This window comes from Octopus bimaculoides, chromosome 1 (genome assembly GCF_001194135.2).
Source record: "Octopus bimaculoides isolate UCB-OBI-ISO-001 chromosome 1, ASM119413v2, whole genome shotgun sequence".
Lineage (NCBI taxonomy): Eukaryota > Metazoa > Mollusca > Cephalopoda > Octopoda > Octopodidae > Octopus > Octopus bimaculoides.
In genome coordinates, this window is record NC_068981.1 from 113709193 (window position 1) to 113715289 (window position 6097).

A 6097-nucleotide genomic window follows, 5' to 3' on the forward strand; every position below is an offset into this window, starting at 1 on the left:
ATATATATATATATATATATATATATATATATATATATACACATACATATAAATTTGACATGAGCGATTCTTTCTTCTCTTGGGATCCACGGTCAAACAGCTGGGTGAAATTGTGCAAAAAATTACACAGATATGTAGAATGATTCAGTGGGGTTACTGGGCTTTGTATTTTTTCCATAGCTCTGCTGGTTATCAAGATAATCTACTATGATAATACTCTTGTGTTTACGAATGAGAAAGGTATCGGGTGATAGATGAATAAGGAAGGAAGGGGTGATGGCTTTGTATTTTTTTCATAGCTCTCATGGTTACCGAGATAATCTACTATAATAACACTCTTGTGTTTATGAATGAGAAAGGAAGGGGTGAGAGATGAATAAGGAAGGAAGGGGTGATGTCATACTTGGTAGTGGGATGATGAAAATTGTACGCTGAAAAAATAAATCAAATAGCATTTCAACTTTGTGTGAATATATGTGTGTGTATGTAAAAGAGGCGGGAATGTGGATGTGTGTGTGTATGTGTGTGTGTGTGTGTGCGTGTGCACATGCAGTGGTCTCTCTTCTCCATGTTTCCTTCATGTACATTCTGCTGCTAAGTTTTGCAATCAATCACACTACGTAAGTTCAGTTTATTCCGTTCATTCCATGTGTGCACAATTGTTAATTCTTTCCTTTTTTTAGAATTATTACATTGCCTAAAGTTCTGCTGTTTCCCCATTGACCCGTTTTTCAAGGCAGGCTTCAGTTGTGATTATGTTCGATCGGTGAACTTAAATATTAATTCTATTTGTTCAAAGTTTCTGCGACTGACTACTATTTTACATCGAGTTGTTTATCAAAGTACAACTTATATGATTGTTTGCGTACATTCAACAACATCACTGTCATAAACTTGATTTTTCATTCATGGTTGAGGTTCAGATTAGGTACAATGACTACATAAGATTTTGATTACACACATTAAGATAATTATAGCTATATTGGAGTACTGAAACCTTCCAATTACTACAGCTATCGGCAACTTAACATTTTTATTAATTTGGGTTTTTTCTTGGTTTGTTAATTTTTATTTTCTTAAAATATTTTCTTTTTTTTAACCTTTATTTTTGGTGTTTGAATACAAAGAGGAGGTAAATATTTAGAAGATAGCTGGTTTTACAGCAACATCAACCAAACTACCTGGGTGAAACTGGGAAAAACACCTAGTATATATATATATATATATATTCCATAACTGTCATCTCTGAAGAGAACAGAGTTACATAATTAGGCTGTTACCTAACACTCTGTTGAACCCCTGGTGTGAAACTGATTGGTAAGATCAGCTGTGATGGATATATAGTACTGTGCACTTTGATTAATATATATATAACTTGAAGCATATAAAGCTATAAATAATAGCTTATAAATATTGGGTTAAGAATCCATTGAAAAAAAAAAGTTGAATCTGCCTGTGAGACTAGAACCCACAACTCTTGTAAACATGACAAGCATTCTACCACTGGCCAACAGCAATCCTTCACATTTCTCTATATTTTTTAAAACCTTTATTCTTACAAGTGAGAATTGTATATTGTTGACATGACTGTCTCAGGAAAAATATTAAACAGTGTTTTTATTTTTTGAGATATATTTGTCAAATTTGGGTTAGCTTGTCTTCATGACATGTTCTTTCAATCTCACTCAGTGAACCTATCTTTGGCTTTGATGACAGCCTCCAGGCAACCTTGGAACCAGCCACAAGCCTTCATCACTATTTCTCATTTCAAGCTCCTGAAAGCCCTGATGATCCTGGCCCTCAGCTCATCTTTCATGCTGCAGCTGGATTTGTTGGTCTCATGTTCCACTGTGCTCCATGCAAAGAAGTTGAGAGGGTTGTAGCCAGGCAAGTTGGGAGACCAAACATCAGATGCTGTATGATCAAAGAAATTCTCTGATAGCCATGCCTGAGTCTTCCCGTTGGTGTGGCAGTGTGCAGAGTTTTGCTGCTACATGTTTCGCCTCCCTGCAGCTACCCAGTTGATCCAGGATTTTACCACCTCGCTCAGAACATGGTTGGTGTTCAACCTGAGGCCCTCAGGGAAGAAGTAAGGTAGCATGATGTCACCTTCACTACTGATGTCACTGAAGACCATGACTGTTGCTGGAAATTTCATTTGCATGACTCTGGGTATGTCCTTGAGTGTAACAGCAAGCCACTTATTCTTCTGGGAGTTGGTCATCTGGTCTTGGCAGAAATTCATTTCATTGGAGAAGAATCATAGCCTGTCTGGCTCCAGTGGGCGTTTCAATCTGTTGATCAGCTTCTTGGTGTGCCTGAGTCACTTTTCCTGCATTGTGTTGGACAGAAATTGTTCCTCCCTCATCTTGTATGAAAATGTCTCCAGCCTGATGAGCTTTTTATCCCCACTTTTCTCCCATGCAATGGCATGTATTGACTTGTTGGGATTATTGTTGATGATGCTTGAATTTGGATTTCAGTGACAAATTTTGGTGTTCTGATGACATCAGATTATTGATCATGGGTTTTCCTCTCTGCTGTTGCCTTGTCAAATCCTGAATCTTCCAGCACCTTTCTGACTTTTCCACCATCCTTCTGCTGACATTGAGGAAGTTTGAAATATCCTTATTTGTCCTTCTGGCACATATTGAAAAGAGGACACCATGCCTCTTCCACAAATTAGGGCTTCAAAACTTTCCTTAGTCAATTATTCTGCAAAAAAAATAAAGCATAAATGGTTATTGTTTTTAAGAAAAAACAAACAAACTGACAACAAAAGTAAAAAGAATATGTGTAAAATTAGCAGTTGAAAATTGTGAATGAATACTGTCCACTCCCCATACAGTTCTATGTAGTATATTGAAGGGATTATAATCTTAGCTGTGTTCCATGGACACACACACACACATGCACACACACACACACACACACACACACACACACACAATCACATACGCACACACACACACACACACACACACACACACATATATATAGAGTGAGAAAGAAAGAGAGGGATGGAGGGGGGTAAGAGAGAAAAAGATGTATGTATTTAAGTGTGCATGCATGTGTGTGTATGGTTGTCTCCTTGTCTTGATATTGCATGATAATTAGATAGGGTTGTCCCTTTCATACAAGCAGTGTCATTCATTTCCAATTTTCTGCAGAGACAAGAGGAAATAGTACCTCTCTTGAAAACTGGTGTTGGTTGGTGACATGAAGGACATTTGACTATAGAAAATAATCTGCCTTGGTAAACTCTGTCCAACCATGTAAATGTGGAAATATAGACATTAAAATGATGATGACTAAATATGCACTTTTCTGCTCTAGGCACAAAGACTGAAATTTTGCGGGAGGGGGCCAGTCGATTAGATCAACCCCAGTACACAACTGGTACTTAATTTATTGACACTGAAAGGATAAAAAGCAAAGTCAACCTTGGTGGAATTTGAACTCAGAATATAAAGACAAACGAAATATCGCTAAACATTTCACCCAGCGTGCTAACATTTCTACCAGCTCACCGCCTGATGACTAAATGTACTGGCATATGTGTGCGTGAAAGAAGAAGAAGAAGAAGAAGAAGAGAGAGTGCATGTGTGTGTATGAGAGGGAGAGGGTGTCCATGTATGAGGGAGAGAGAGAGAGAGAGAGAGGGAGGAAGAGTGCATGTTTGAAGGAGAGAGAGAGAGTATGTGTCTGGAAAAATTTTTGGTATTATTTATTTCACATTACATACATTTCATTACCAATAGGTACTGTCTCCGCTTTTCTATCAAGCATTCATAGGTACACTTGTAGAAAAACATTTAAAACTCCTCCTATTAGTCATTCTTCAGAATTAGAATTAAAATAATAAATGATAATTTTTTTCCAGTTTTTTGTTTTATTCTGCAATAATCCTCCACTGTTTTCAACTCTCATATAAAATATGAGAGTTGAAATATACTTTGGTATACTGGAATATGCAGCTTGGATTATAACCCAATCTACATATTAAATATATATATATATATATATATGTATGTATAGAATGTTAGGTGTGGTGTACAGAAATTGAAAACTGAGAAAAAAGGTCGTCAGAATTTTGGAAAAAAAATCTTTTTATTTCTGCATTATAATTAGCACTTTCATTCATTTCTGGAACCTATCAAATAGAATTTTGTGAATGTACAAACAGCTTGTTCATTTATATAAAACAGATGTTTTTGTGGGGTTTCGTCTAGAAGAGAACATTTTTTTTTTTTTTTTCGTGAGGTTCCATGACAATGGAGATACATAGATAGAAATATAGGTAGGTAGATAAGCTGATACATAGATAGATAAATATACATATAGATAGATAGATAAGTAGATAGATAGATAGTCAGACAGATAAATAGATTGGTAGAGAGAGAGAGAATGGGGATCCCCCTTCCTATTCACTATTCATTTGTTTATTTAGTCATTTACTATTGGAATGGGTTTAAGGTTGGTGACCTCTTAAAAAAAAGTGTGGTCAGGTCATCATTGAAAGTCTTTTTACTTTCTTTCTCTCTTCCTCTCTCACCTTCCTTCTTTCTTTTCCCTTTTCTTTTTTTTCTTTCTTTCCTTTTTCCTCTTTCTCCTCTTTGAGTTATATTTAGAATACAAAATGTACTGTCTCCACTATACTTTCAAACATTCAGTTTTGGAGAGAATCCTTTGATGAAGTGTGTGTGTGTGTTTGGGAACATTTCCATGTTTATACAGTGTAACTTCAATGTCTTGCATTGAAAAACGAAATCACACTTCTTTCAATTTCATGTTTTTATCTACCTACCTACCTACCTACCTACCTATTTTTCTATCTATGTATCTCCATTGTCATGGAACCTTACCCACTCAGCAAGCTGTTCCGTAGGAATTCCCAGTTGCCCTCTATGTCACAAGTATGTAGCTGCTCCTCCTTCTCATCAAATTTTTCAATTAGGATGTTCCTAAACCTCTGACCATATGAAGGGTCCTTAAGTTTCCAAATCCTTCTTTACCAGATTGGTCTGCTTCTTGGCATCATTCTGGTCTGGAGTCTAAAGTCACTAATGACTAGTCTATGCTGGGGAGGTAATTCTTTACCAGAAAGTGTCTTTGCATTTAAGAGCAACCATGCATCCCACTGTCTGGTGAGAATGAAATCTATCTGGCTAGCAGAGTCAGCTGATTGATAGGTTATCAGGTGGCTGGCTGGCTTCCTGAAGTTGGTGTTGCAGATCAAAAGGTCATTTGCATCAAAGAACACCAGTAACCTTGTTCCTTCTTTGTTTCAGGAACCAATTCCATGGCCCCCATGAACACCATGGTAGATACTGGGCTACTGTCCAACATGTTCATTGAAATCTCCAGCCATGAAGATGAGATCATTGTCACTTGTCTTGGAGGTAGCCTGCAGCAGAATATCATAAAAGTGTCTGTTCATATTTATTTATTTGGTAGGCCTGTTTGTGGGTTGTAGGCAGATTTAATTGTAGCTATACTATTCTGCAAAACTAGCCTGAGCTTAAGTATGCTATTGCATACTCTTACTACCTCTATGACCTTATCCACCCATTTCTCAGCAAAGAGTATGCCCACACCACCTACACCATCACTGTTACCTTCCCAGAAGATGTTATACCTATGTGTCTTGCCTGTGAGGAACCTGGCTAAAACTCCTCTTCACCTAACCTCTTGGATCCAACATACATCAAAATGCCTCCTTTCAAGCATCTCTACAATCTCGCTAGATCGATGTTTCAGTGTGCCTATATTTACAGTGCCAACTCTGAAAACTGGGAAAGGGATGTGGGTGGGAACATGGGAAAGAGAGATGTTATTCAGCACCTGAAAAGAAGGTTTCCATGATTGTTTGATATCAGACATGTCATAACAGATGCTCTCACTTTTAACCTATCATCATTCAAGCAAGTTAAAATTGTTGCCTCTATTGGGAGTGAGAGTAAGGTAAGCATTGTAAATATAAGTGTTACTGCAGCTGCAAATATAGGTATAGATATGCTAATGTTAAATTAAGTAAGTAAATGTGCTACTCTCTGGCTGGGTTAGTCTAATATATATATATATATATATATATATA

The 6097-nt window shown here is 37.0% G+C and overlaps 1 protein-coding gene across 1 annotated transcript in view; it reads left to right on the forward strand.

Annotated features, from left to right (window-relative positions):
* The window catches only part of LOC106878543 (protein-glutamine gamma-glutamyltransferase K), a 142812-nt gene that overhangs the window by 132532 nt on the left and 4183 nt on the right, over positions 1 to 6097 (forward strand). The gene's annotated exons all lie outside the window — the stretch shown is intronic.